Here is a 14,688-nt window from a genome sequence, read left to right on the forward strand (position 1 = left end):
CAGCTTTGCAAAGCATCTTTCTGACAGACCTGCAGATTTATATTAATAATAATAGGCATTATCTTGAGGTGGCAAAAGAACTGTCTGTATGGAAGCCCACTCCAGCCACCTAAAAAATATCCTGCACATTTTTTAAATATTATTAAGTAATTAATTGCTAACTCAATATTTTGAGAAAGTAAGCCTTTATTTTGAGATATCTTAATATCTCATAATAATGACTTACTATCTCAAAATAATAACATAGTGTTTCAAAATAATGACTTACTATGTCATTATTTTGAGATAGTAAGTCATTATTTTGAAATACTGTCATTATTTTAAGATATTAAGTCATTATTTTGAAATACTATGTCATTATTTTGAGATAATAAGTCCTTATTTTGAAATACTATGTCATTATTTTGAGATAATAAGTCCTTATTTTGAAATACTACGTCATTATTTTGAGATAGTAAGTCATTATCTTGAAACACTATGTCATTATTTTGAGATAGTAAGTCATTATTTTGAGATAGTAAGTCATTATTTTGAAATACTATAGTAGACTGTACAGAGACAGAAGCAGGTGAGACAAAGACGCAAAATGGATCATATTATTGAGGACTACTTCAGACATGGATTCACAAATCATGAAATTTTGGTGCCTTTAGAGCAGGGGTGTCCAAACTTTTTTTGTTGGGGGCCAGAAGGAGAAATATATTTGAAGTCAGGGGCTACACTCCGTAATAAAACAAATAATGAAATATACCACTTTAAATAATACTTTTTTCCTGATTATTTCATTTACGCACCATTTTACTTGACTTACTATCTTTATCTTTGACAGTGTTGTGTAAACTAAGATTTTTCAAATTGATGTTTAATTCCATGATGTCTCTTAATATTAAACTCCTTAATTACGGCAACTTTTAGACTCTTTGGCCCGTTTTCCTGCGCTAGAAATGCGCACCCTCTCCGCTTTTAGACTCTTTGCCCTGTTTTCCTGCGCTAGAAATGCGCACCCTCTCCGCTTTTAGACCCTTTTGCCCCGTTTTTCTGCGCAAGAAATGCGTACCCTCATCGCGTTTGGACACTTTTGCCTGTTTCTGACACCTAGCGTCATAGACTGTATATAGCTGGACAGAGCATCGTCTCTCAAAAGTGAAGCCACCACAGGTCGGGCGCCCCCTGCTGTTCGGCTGCAGAAAGCTGTGTAACTCCACCCATCCCCATAGGTTTCAATGGCAAAACAGACAACTTTCAATCACGTTTTTTTCTAATATACTGTAATTCTACCTTCATTATTTAAATGCAACAGCTAGTGTAACCTCTGCTTATATTGTCAAATTTTAATTTCCCCACAAAATTCGGTTTTTAAAACGTTATTCAGCTCTATTCAAAAAAGGTGTGGTTATTGTAAAAGGGCTGGTTATGGGCGGGGCCAATAACAGACCGTCAGCTCCGCTCCGCCCCGCTCTGCAGCCTGTGACCGCGAGGCAGCCCTCAGGGGCGGGGTTATTTAAATGAGTAGGTTGCTATCCACAGTCTTTCTCCCTCCTGCTTAACAGCGGGCCAACTTTCATTCTATTTCTAAAATACCTCGCGGGCCGCTCCAAAAAAGGAAACGGGCCGCAAATGACCCGCGGGCCGTAGTTTGGACACCCCTGCTTTAGAGGAATCACACAATATCACTCTTTACTGATACAGCAGAACAAAAGTTCACTCCCCACAGGCACTGCTCTCTTACTCTCCCCCTCTCTACTTATTCTCTCTTCACCCACTCAGCTCCCCCTAGTGGTTCTCTACACACCACAGTACGGTAGCTTCCCTGGAGAAAAAAAACGTATTTTCCCCCAAAAGCAAATACACTATCTCAAAATAATGAGATAGAATCTCAAAATATTGAGATATCAGTTTACTTAAAAATAATTAATAATATGTGCTGGATTATTTTTATTTATTTAGGTGGCGGGAGTGGGCCTCCATAGTCCAGAAAATTAGCAAGAAAAAAGAGGACTTTTTTTTTTTTTCTCATAACTTGGCCATAAAGCTCAGCTGCTGCAACAGAGAATCATTTATTTTTGTGCAGAGATGTTTAATAACTCAGCTGCTGTGAAATAATATAATGAAAGTTATTTATTTTGATTCATTAAGTTAAAATTGTTTTCCTGCTGTAAGGTTGTGCTCAACAGATAAACAGACTAAATAAATATCACATTGTTAGTGTGTTTTGTTTATTAAAAAAAAAGAATTGAAAAGAAGTTCAATTATCTGTTATTTCATTACTTTTCCTGAAATTCTATTTTTTTTTACTAAGGTATCGTATTACTATCGGTATATTTAGGCAGGTATATTGTATAGAAAGTCCTCATTTCCGGATCGTGACAACACTATAGTCTAGTAGGTCTCATATACATGTAGATAAATCATGGTAGCTATTTTTGTTTGCACAATGTATTTTTTGCAATAATAATTTTATTTATAACAATTTTTAATGCCACTGATATAATGATAGCTAATATAGTAGCAAAATGCCATTATACCCTTTAAAGTATAATTAAAAATTTTTTAAGACTAATTTGACACTAGAATTGAAAAACAAATGTTTAAATATGTTAAAGAAATAAATGCTTAATTAATTTAAGCAGCTGTCTTAAACAAAGGATTATTCACACTAAGGGGCTCCCGTTACTAAGAAAAACAATAGGAGATATTATAAGTCATGATTAAATTTTGGAAATTGTACCTTGATTTTTTATTTTGATGTTCCTAAGTTGAAAACAGTGTTTGTAATGACACATCAACATTGGTCTAAAAGTTTATAAAGTAGAGAACCTCTCTTTTCTTTGTTGTAATATGTTGAGAATAAAGTCATATTATATAATACATTATTGAACTATTTTGACAGGAAACTTGTAATATTTGAGGAAAAGTAAGAAAATAAAATTGGCTAGCTTGTTACGAACAAGACTGGAAAACTGCGAACCTCCTTCAAACAGGCAGTTTAATGTAGTTTATTATGGAATAAAGTTTTAATATTTCAAGGGAACATTTAGAGAATTTTGACAATTTGACAACCACTTGTTGTACAATTTAAGACTTGTTGTACTTTTAGTTTAGCGTTCTGTTGCTCCATGGTTCTGGTGGAATTTCAGTCCACTGTGTGCTTAAAAACCTCCAATCACCACACTGAAGAGGAAGCCCAGTGAATCTCTTTTAATGGTTTATTGGAAGTTGAATAAAAATACAATAAATACAACACACAAATAGACTTCAACACATTGATACAATAATACAGCATGCTATTCAACCCAAAACTTAACACAGTCAACAAACAGCAGTTGGCACACATAACAGTACAGAGATCATAGAAAGCTGTTGAATAATGTAGATAATGTATAATGTAGTTTTACTAATGAGCCCAAAACAATATGTTTTTAGAACAACTTTTACTTTTCAACAGAAAGAAATGAGTAAATCATTTAATAATCTTTGTTTTCAGGTCATTTGAGAGTTGTTTTGAGACTTCCATGTTGCCACTCTTCAGAGAAGATGCAAAGAGAAGAAAAACTTCAATTGTCACCTTAACCCTGTCTCATAGTTAAATACATGTGTTTGTAGGTCATGGGTCAATAAGCTTACCAAACAAATTTTGTGTTTCAGTCATTAGTGCTAAAGGTATTCAAACCACAAGGGTGCCCAAATGTATGCACCTGCCTAACTGTTTAAATAATTATTACACACTTTCTGTAAATCCTAATAACTTCACTTCATTTCTCAAATATCACTGTGTTCATCTGCTATAATATATATTTAACTAAAATTACTGATCCGAACAACCAATGATTTATAAAGAGAAATCATGAAAATTATCAAGGGTTCCCAAACATTTTCATATCACTGTATATTCCTGCCTGGAAAACAAGCTTTCTTCTGCAACTTTGCCCATCAAATCATAATGAGATGATGAAATCATTATGAGATACCAACACATGATACCTGGATGATAATGACACTGCAATTGTTTGTGTAAAATAGAAAGTAAACAACCCCTTATTGTTGATTTCTTGATTATTCACTTTATCTTTTATGAATGGAGCCCTACAGACAGAGCGGAGCTCATCTACTTCAGGGTCTGTACTGGAAGGATATACTTAATGTAGGGGCTGAAAGCTGGACTTAACATATAATAACTGTATTAAATAATAACTATATATATATTTTTTTATGAATACCGTATTTTTAGTACTATAATGCAGGTCTAAAAAAAATTGTAATTTTAAAAATGGTCAGTGCGCTTTATAATCCAGTGCACCTTATGTATAATTTTTACCGGTCAGGCATTAAGGAGCAGTAAAGCCACTCTGCTGAAGTGCAGCATTATACAGGAGTTTCAGTTAAGTTCTCCAGCACCAAGACTTGAGGCTGAAGCTGTATTAGCATTAGCCGCTAACCAAAAGAGCGCTAGCTATTTTGACGTTCAGAGGCGAGTATTATCGGCCTGTTGCCTGCATGTTTACCGTGTTAAAACATGCTACGTGAGACAAACCATTAGTTAATATCGCTCTGACTTATCGGAACACTCAGGGTTCCTTAGTGTAGCGCTATTGGGTGGCATTAGCTGCTAACCGTAGCTTGATTTAGCTTAGCCACCCAGCAGCAAGACCTGCTGAATTAGGAAGAAAACATGGTGACGCCCCTATTTCTTACTAGTGTCGCATAATGTGTCTTATAATCCGGTGCACCCAATAGTGCAAAAAATACGGTATGCTTCAGAGACTGTTAAGCAAATTTTTCCTCTACATATGCTCTCTGGGATCTGGAATGATTTTAGGTGTGTCACTGCCCATGTGCAAGACTGCTCTTAATACACTTGTGTTTCTTGACTGATTGTAAATGCCTGAAACTCGTAGAACACTCTGAGCAGTAATATGGTTTATGTCCAGAGTGAATGAGCTGGTGTTTTCTGAGATTACTCTGCTTATTAAAACTCTTCCCACAGTCTGAGCAGGGATATGGTTTCTCTCCAGTGTGAATGAGCTGGTGTTGTTGAAGAGTACTCCGTTTATTAAAACTCCTCCCACACTCTGAGCAGTGAAACAGTTTCTCTCCAGTGTGAATACGTTGGTGTTGTTGGAGATTACTCTGATTATTAAAACTTTTCCCACACTCAGTGCAGTGAAATGGTTTCTCTCCAGTGTGAATGCGCTGGTGTCTCTGGAGATGACACTGTTTAGTAAAGCTCTTCCCACAGTCTGAGCAGTGGTGAGTTTTCTCTTTGTCTGTACTTTCCTGCGTTTGTGTGCGAGGTGTAGAAGAGGGTGTTTGCTGAGTAATGGAGATTTCTCTGGATGCCATGTTCTCCTCTCTGATCAGCAGCTTAACACCTGAACATATTCGTGCAGTGAAACTTTATCCAGTTAGGAAAGTTGACACTGAGATCAGTAGAGACTTGGAACAGAACAGCATTCAGTTCTGGAAGAAACACAGAAAAAAGAAACCTAATGTCAGTTTAAAATGTCAAATCCTAGTTTAGTGTTGGAAAATGGAAACAGTTGACAATTCGAACAGTCAACATGTTCCTTAATAATATGCAAATTGTGTTCCTGTGTACATGTCTGTGTTCCAGCTGCTACAAGCATGAGTTACATCACTTTATAGCTTATAGAATAAAGCGAACAGAGACTCTTATGCACCACATGGTGAATATTTCTTTACCAGTGCAACCGCCATGTCTTAACTGAGCTCACTCACACAACCTCCCAAATAACTCCAACGAGGGAGAAAGGGCGAACGCTGAGCATGCTCCTCTTGACCTCTTAATCTATAGCCCAAATTCAATCACAACCATGTTAGTGATCAGAAGATCTGAAGTTTTTCAGACAATTTTTGCAGGACCTGAGGCTTGATCTTACCCTGCGTTCACTCTGTCAGGCAACAGATGACCATTCATTTCCTATGGGAGTACATGAGCTGTAGCAGCAATTTGGTTACAAGCGACAAACGCAGTGGAGATTTTATAATATGGAAATGAATATGCAATATACGCTTCTGAACCTTAATCCTTTTCTAGGAGAGCAGTAGAACATCAGCTGTATATCAGTGTTCTTCAGGTCTAGGAAACTGTGATATACATCATTAAGTTAAATGTATCCTCACTAAACTTAAACATTTCCCTAACAACCCTTAACCCCCCACCAACTCTTAATCTACCAACTATGACCAGCAACCACCACCCACACTAACCAGCTCTCAGGAAGAACTCCATTTACTCTAAAATGAACTCCCACCAATAACTACACATTAATTCACACACTGTGGAACATCTGCATACATGAATGTTTCTACACTCACTACATCTGCATGCTGAATAACACATGATCTATTTTACACATAGTTTTATAATGGATCATAAAGATATACTTTATGTACACATGCAGTAGAGCCATACCTGTCAAGTCTCCCGTTTTGGCCGGGAAACTACCGTATTTTACTCCTCTTTCCCGCCGTCCTCCCGTATTAGTATTTTCCCGTAAATTTCCCGTATTATATTAAGATTAAAAAATATATATTATTGAGGAGACAGGGCACTGACCGCTCTGTGTCTCTTAACCAATCGTGGAGCCGGTTCAAGGAGAAAGTCCCGCCTTTCAGGAGAAACAGCCAATCAGCTTGCAAAGGAGGGTCAGCGTGGGGAAGCCCCCCATCGCTGTGAGTTCAGGCAGCTAGTCGGAGCAGCTGATGTTACAACATATCTGGATATACAGCGATTTTTCTAAAAGAAAGGTAACGGTAGGCTAATCATGTAAACTGTGATGAGATTTTTCTGATAGCTGCTTAAAAATACTCGTCTCCGAAATAAAACACGCAGATTAAACCTTTTAAAATAAAAAAAATGACAGCTTGTGACTCAGTTTAACTAGAAATGTGGAGAGGACCGAAATTAACTGAACTGATCAGTAAGTTAGTGTTCAAAAGAAAAAAGTATTATTTAAAAATTATTAATTGTGTAGGCCACTTAGGACTAATTTTTACTGATGGAATATGTGTGGTCCATTGCCTTTTAGTAAAAGCTCATAATACTATTTTTAGGTCACCTACAGTCATTTTGCAGAATTTGTGCACCCTTTGTTCTATTTTAAATCTATTAAATAAATAAAAAATATATAATAATAAAAGAGTGCATTTAAAGGCAAAAAAGACATGAAATCTTAACTTTTTTTAAATATCTAGAAAAGGGTTTTTAATTTGGCTGTATTAAAAGAATGACATATGTAGGAATGTCCACAACATTTCAGATTCTGATAATCTAATTGTAATGTGTAAGTGGTTCACATGTGGTTATTTTAGATTTTTTGTAAGAGATACTGAACCTTCGTTGGGCTGGTGGGACGACTTTAAGCGGACGCAGGAAAATATCCCTTATTTTTAAATCTAAAACTTGACAGGTATGAGTAGAGCAGTGTGAACGTGAAGAGTGGAACATCTCCATACCTGCAGCAGGTGAGCTGATAGTGTTCCTCCAGCAGAGCAGTCTGAGTACAGAGGTGTGGAGCTGCTGATCAGAGCTGGATCTTCTGCTGCTCCACTTTACTGGAGACCGGGGGAAACTCTAACCACCCTTCCATATTCACCTACAGAGAATACAGTCTTCATTTTAAACCACAGCAAACATCTGTCCAAAGCGCTGAAACTATTAGAACATGTCCAATCAATACATCACAATAACTCTGTTATTTGATCTGATCCAATACAATAAACAGCCCTGAATCCACCTTAACCTCCAACAGTCTGCTGCTGTGTTTCTAAACCAAAGACCCCCAGCTGCAGACCCCCGGACCTCCGCTGAGAAGCCAATCACATCGCAGAACTCTAATACCCCTCAGGAGCCAATGGCGTTACATCTGGCAACCAGCTGTCAAAATAAAAGTCCTGCAGCGCTGTGAGGATTACCTCGTTTCTGGTATTTTTTAACTGTTTAAAAACACAGCACACATTCTGTCCATTAAAGTCAGTTTTCAGCCCAGATCACATAATTACACTTAAATAATATAGACAGAAATCAGACTTTTGTATACACTGAATCTAATGCATTGCATTTAGCATTCAACAGTTTAAAATGCCCAGTGTCTGAGAATCACTATCCTGTTATATATTATGTTCATTTGATTGATAAAATATTAACATTTCTGAGAAAATAAGGCGCATTGCTAACTGAATAAATTTGGTATCATAAAATTTCGTTAAGACAAAACCAAAGAGTGAAAGCTTAAATGCTAAATTTACAGCTAGTTTTATAATATTAACTTAATGTAATCTTTTGGTAAAGGTTAAAAGTAAGGTTATAAGTATGTAAATCTTCATGTTGTGCATAGAAACACTGGAAAATTCAAATGAAAATTTCAGATATCATGAACTTATTTTTGTGAATGATGATGACGAGTTAATGAGTCGATTTAGGTTTCAGGAGCCAATACTCATGGAACTGTGTGCTGAGTTGGACACAGATTTATAGAGACCAGTGTTATGGAATCAGACAATAAATAAACACCTACAGGTGTTAACAACCCTTTTTGTAAATCTGAACACTTTTTTAACCTCTGTAACAGTTTGGGTTGTGGAGTTATCATTATTAATTGCTGCAGACACATGTTGGCTAAGGCCACTAAACAACACATTTTTCGTCCATCTCTGAAACCAGGTCTCCAAAATGTCCCTTTTTTGCAGTGCGTTTCTCTGTTTTCCTGCTCAGGATGAATGGAGAATCCCACATTTTAATACTATAGTATTCCTCTGTTTATCTGCTCCTATTCTATTGGCAGCACTTCTTTTCAGGGCCTACACAATATGTGTGCATTTGCACATCTGTGTCAGCAGCAATAGGTCCATGTTAAATGCAGCATTCATTAGAATAGGTGAGATATTGTGTACACTGTGATTTAATTAAGGAATCTCCCACTATAAAACCAAATGCAAACTGGGTCCCATAAATCTGTCCTATAAATCTTTATAAACTTCTGATTAAATCTATTCTCCTCTTTACGCAGCTCTGCCAGGAGGTGGCGCTCTGCTCTCCTGTTGAACTGAACTGAGAGTCTGAGTCAGATCAACCTGAGCTCCTTGAAGAGGAACTCTTCTATTTATTCAGTCTCTGAGCTTCAGACAGGATGCTGCTCTGTGTTCTGCTCATCTTTACTCTGACTGAAGGTGAGAAGTTCATCTCTTTATTCACCATCAGTATTTTTTTTAGTTTAAACTGAACAATTCTGATTGTAGATACAAATTACATACTTCAATTAAGCCTCGTTAATTTAAAAAATTATTAATAAAAATCTGTTTGTTTCTCGTTTTGTAGAAATCAGTGCTGCTGATGGAATACAGCCATTTTTTAGTGAAAAGCGAGTTTTGGAGGGAGCAGATGTGACTCTCTCCTGTAATTATACTGCATCTTACATAAACAGCCTGCAGTGGTACCGTCAGTATCCTGGATCAGAACCAGAATTCCTCATTTTCCTCACTGAGGCTCAGGGAGCATCTAATTCTACTCTACGTCTGACAGCAAAGGCTGACAAACAACAGAAACAAGTGGATCTGAACATATCTAGAACTGCAGTATCAGACTCTGCTCTCTACTACTGCGCTCTGCAGCCCACAGTGACAGAAACCCACCAAACACTGTACTAAAACTTTACTTGTGAAATATGTAAAAGCACTTATATTTCAGGAGGGGGCGCTGTTTCTCTTCTGCTTATTTACCTTCAGCTTCCTCACCATTCATGTTTAAACATCAGTCTGCTTTGGACCATCAGCTATCATGTTGTGGCCTACAGTAAACTGGAACACACTTACTATAAATACAACCATGTTTTATTCAGTGATGCCAACATGTACAGTGGATATGGATGTCTCAAAGAGACAGGAGCAACCACCTCCATGCCCTTAAGCGGCCCTTATTGTACACCCTTCATGTGGGAAACAATGTGTGGTATGCCCACCATGGTGCCCCTTCTTGCAGTTATGATGATGTGCCTTCTAGATGCTCAGTGACACTGGTTATCTTGTCTTGTTATTAGTTTCTGACTGATGTGAACAAGCATCACATTCAATTAAAAATGGCTAAAGGTATAATATCATCATATCTACCTTCTTCCTAAAATATTAGCAAGTTCATTAGTAATTAGTCATTAGGTTAGTTAAAACAACAAGGTTGAAGCTAGCTAACTTAGCTTGATAGCACTAAACTGGTATTATGCTGCATTTAAGTGGAGTCAGATAGTGGTTAAAACAGTTTATACCACTTATATATTGCATATGAGCAGACAGTGAAGTGAGGTTTATAAATAGGCAGCATTACACGAGATGAGTGACATCTACCACAAACTGCTGCAGCAAGTTAAGTCAAGTCAAGTTTATTTATAAAGCACATTTAAAAAGACAACGAGTGCTGACCAAAGTGCTGTACAAAGAGATCATACAACACAAACTTAATTTAGAATAACACAGAGAACTAGACATAAAAGAGACAATAAAAAGTACTAGCAATAAAACAATCAAAACAAATGTTAACAGGACAGAGCTGACCAAGACAAAACAAACTAACAGCGTAAACCACTTAGGACTCAAATGCCCGAGAGAATATATTTTTAAATTGGAGATTATTCCAGAGTTTTGGAGCAGCTGCAGAAAAGGCCCGATCACCATTGAACTTCAGCCGAGAGTGAGCAACATCTTAACAGCAGGGGTGTCCAAACTACGGCCCGCGGGCCATTTGTGGCCCGTTTCCTTTTTTGGAGCGGCCCGCGAGGTATTTTAGAAATAGAATGAAAGTTGGCCCGCTGTTAAGCAGGTTTTTATAATGTGAGATTCAAAGTTTGAACGCTAGGTGTCAGAAACGGGCCAAAGAGTCTAAAAGCGGAGAGGGTGCGCATTTCTAGCGCAGAAAAACTGACCAAAGAGTCTAAAAGCGGAGAGGGTGCGCATTTGTAGCGCAGAAAAGCGGGCCAAAGAGTATATAAGCGGAGAGAGTCTAAAAGTTGCTGTAATTAAGGAGTTTAATATTAAGAGACATCATGAAATTAAACATCAATTTGAAAAATCTTAGTTTACACAACACTGTCAAAGATAAAGATAGTAAGTAATGTAAAATGGTGTGTAAATGAAATAATCAGGAAAAACGTATTATTTAAAGTGGTATATTTCATTATTTGTTTTATTACAGAGTCTGTGCCCCGTGACTTAAAATATATTTCTCCTTCTGGCCCCCAGCAAAAAAAGTTTGGACACCCCTGGGTTAGAGGATCGTAAAACAGGAGGGGTCGAGCGAAGGTGAAGGAGGTCAGAAATGTAACTCGGAGTCAAATCCTGAAGAGCTTTAAAAACGAACAGTAAATTCCACCTGGTATTTTACCGGGTGCAGTGCAGTGAAGCCAGTAGAGGGGTGATGTTTTCCCTGTTCTTGGTACCAGTCAGGAGCCAAGCAGCTGCTTTTGGGCCAGCTGCAGACGTGACAGGCTCGACTGACAGATGCCCAGGTACAGTGAGTTGCAGTAGTCGACGCGGGAGGTAATAAAAGCATGAATAACTGTTTCCAGGTCCTTAAAAGACAAGATGCTTTTGAGCTTTGCTATGTTCCTAAGCTAATAAAAACTTTTCTAACCACTGTGCTTATTGTTTCTCAAAATTTAGGTTCATGTCAAAGATGAAGCCAAGGTTCTTTACTTGGTCATGCACGTTGGTGTTCAAAGGCCCGAGATCATTGGCTATAACAAAAACCGAATCAGGATTTCCAAAGATAATAATGTCAGTCTGGGGACTTTTTACCTGATTCACTCTGGTCTGTTTTTCTTGTATTGGCTAATGCAGAAAATGGGGGTAGATGAACTGAACCCACCCATCACTCAACACATGCACTCACACTGAGCACGCAGACTGAAATGTCTCTATTAGCAATATTTGCTGCTTCATTCTATAAAAACTATAACTCTTTGTTGTGATCATGTATGTTCTGTATGTTACAGTATGTTACATACCTCTGCACCTTATCCTCACTACAGCATATCATTGTACCGTATTGGTATGGCACTGTCCTGTCTGTTAAACTGTCTCATGTCTTAATGTTATTAATTGTATTAATTGTAGTGTTATAGTTTTCAGATGTATTGACAATAAAAGCCTGTGTATGTGTCTGCAACTGAATGATACATTTGATCTATTCTTTAAAAGGACTAATGATCACAGCTATAATAAAATGCACTAGGAGAGGTATATTAAAGACAATAAGCAGCTATGGTTGATCTATCCAGCACTGCAGCTTTTTAGTTCATCTGGGTTTTATAACTAATGTAGGAGGAGTCTTTACATGCTTGAAAAGTAGCTCCCAGATCTCTCCTCATTATCTGAACACTGGAGTCACCATGATGTTCCTGTGCTCTCTGACTGTGTTTATCATCATACTTGGTAAGTGGAATTAACTAGATCTTTATCTGTGTGAAATATATTACTGTGTTTTAGAATCCAGCTTTTTTTGTGTTGGTTTTGTGGTGATGTGTCTGAGTGTATCAGTGATGAATTAGGTGGAGTTCATCTTTTCAACAACACTCTTCAAACTGAATTGATTTTTGATTTTGTTTCAGAGAACTGTTCTGCACAGACAGTATCAATATCACCACTGGAAACCCAAAAGCATGCTCTTAAAGATGAGACAGTTCTACTGTCCTGTAAGTATGAAGGTACTGCGAACAGTCTGCAGTGGTATCGTCAGTATCCTGGATCCAGACCAGAGAATTTACTGATAGTGTTTCCAGGATCAGAATCTAAAAGACAAGGACGGTTTGAAGCTACAATGAATAAAACAGCAGTGAGTCTGGAGATCTCCTCTACTGCAGTATCAGACTCTGCTCTCTACTACTGCGCTCTGGAGCCCACAGTGATAGAAACCCACCAAACACTGTACTAAAAGTGTTTGTATGATGTGTGCAGAGCAGTGCTGTTATCAGGAAGGGGCGCTGTTTGACTTTATTTTACATTTAGACTCTCAGCTGCTTTAATATTCTTTAGGATTTTGATGCCAACTTGCTTTAAAAACCAAACCTCATTCTGCTGCCTTTAGAACAAACATTCAGTAGTCTCTAATCAGCATGAATAATATGAGAACTGTATCCTGACAGCACAGTGTGTTAGAATTCTAGAGGTAGTATGTGTTAATGCCCTTTAATTTAAGCCTAGACTGGCTTGGTGTAATTTTGGGTGTAATTTTACCTTTACTTTTGGATGGTTCATTTCATTTTTGATCCAGATTACACAGTTAATTTCTTCCAGAAAATGTAAATAATGATACATTCACCACTCTGTGATGGTTCACCCCATTGATGTGCCATCCTAGATGAGCTGCACTACCTGAGCAACTTCTGCGTGTTGTAGACATCACCTCATGCTACCTCTATGAATGAATGAAGTTCATCTTATATAGCGCTTTTCTTCAATTTACATGTTTTACACACAAGCACATTACACATCAACACTCATCCACACACCAGTGAGAAGTGGCAGCCAATAGCGCACAGCGTACTCTCAACTGGAAATGACCGTCCACCTGGAGGACTGCATCTGGCACTACAGCATTTACCCATGACAGAGTGCCAATCCATATCTGGGCACAATCATACATACATTTACACACACCCTTACACACACACAAACTTACACACATATCACACACTATACACATACACACCAGATCAACTTAGAGTATCCAATTTTCTGGGCAATTTAGAAACTTCAGAAATTAAGAACCCCCGCCTCCTCACGCCACAGGGGGTTCTCTTGATAATCGCCTCTCATTTCTACCTGTTGTCAATTTGTACAACAGCAGGTGAAATTGATTCACAATCATTGTTGTTTCCTAACTGTACAGGTGTGGTTGACTTGGAGTTACATTGTGTTGTTTAAGTGTTTCCTTTATTTTTGAGCGGAGCTTGTTTTAGTTGCAGACTATCATTAAGAAAAAAAATGTTTATTTAATATGTCAGAGACTAATATCCAGAGATTTCATGATCACAAATAGAGAGTGTAACGATTGGGAGCAGACGGGAGGCAGACGTAAAAGCGGGTAAGACAGACTTTAATAAATAACAAATAAACAAACAAATAAGCAATAAACGAGGAAATATATAAACATTAACAAACAGGAAAACAAACAAAGAGCTAAGCTAAACAGAAAATATACTAAACAGAGCTAGGGATATATACAAGGGATAATAACGTAAATGTATACAGGCATAAACAAGGAAACAGACAGGAAGTAAACGTGACAAACAACAAACTAGAAATAAACAAGAGCGTGAAAATACAAATAACCAAGGAACGAGGAATTAGCAATAACGTGGTGAGACAGACAACATGGGGAGGTGCCATTGACAGTATATATTAACTGGACCAAGCCATCCCGCTGATTTCAACGGAGCCAGATTAGGCCAATCGTGTCACTTCCTGGTCGGCTTCTCGTGGGGTGTTAACCGGGAAAGTGAGAGATTGCGCAGGCGCCAGCATGACGCGAATCTTCCGCGTGCCGTGCAAACAACCGTACTGTTTAAAGGAGCTGCACAGAACTATTTATTCCACAGTGAGAAAAGCTCCATTCCGGCTTTTATTGAATAAACAGCAGATAAAAACTGGTATCCAATATTAGTCCACGGATTTACTGAAGAA

General features: G+C 37.7%; 5 protein-coding genes across 10 annotated transcripts in view; 1 reads left to right on the forward strand and 4 right to left on the reverse strand.

The window, feature by feature from the left end:
- LOC111197445 (zinc finger protein 239-like) overlaps positions 1-7,918 on the reverse strand; it is a 184,162-nt gene extending 176,244 nt beyond the window's left edge. The window contains exon 1 of the mRNA XM_049482395.1: positions 7,477-7,918. The gene's annotated coding sequence lies outside the window, so the exon portion shown is untranslated. The remainder of the gene's footprint in view (positions 1-7,476) is intronic.
- LOC111190415 (zinc finger protein OZF-like) overlaps positions 1-14,688 on the reverse strand; it is a 589,012-nt gene that overhangs the window by 179,574 nt on the left and 394,750 nt on the right. The gene's annotated exons all lie outside the window — the stretch shown is intronic.
- The window catches only part of LOC103025045 (zinc finger protein 501), a 266,885-nt gene that overhangs the window by 179,574 nt on the left and 72,623 nt on the right, over positions 1-14,688 (reverse strand). The gene's annotated exons all lie outside the window — the stretch shown is intronic.
- LOC103044584 (zinc finger protein 501) overlaps positions 1-14,688 on the reverse strand; it is a 234,011-nt gene that overhangs the window by 104,790 nt on the left and 114,533 nt on the right. The gene's annotated exons all lie outside the window — the stretch shown is intronic.
- Positions 1-14,688, forward strand: part of LOC111190412 (zinc finger protein 345) — a 406,705-nt gene that overhangs the window by 6,313 nt on the left and 385,704 nt on the right. The window lies entirely within an intron of this gene.

This window comes from Astyanax mexicanus, chromosome 8, assembly GCF_023375975.1.
Source record: "Astyanax mexicanus isolate ESR-SI-001 chromosome 8, AstMex3_surface, whole genome shotgun sequence".
Lineage (NCBI taxonomy): Eukaryota > Metazoa > Chordata > Actinopteri > Characiformes > Acestrorhamphidae > Astyanax > Astyanax mexicanus.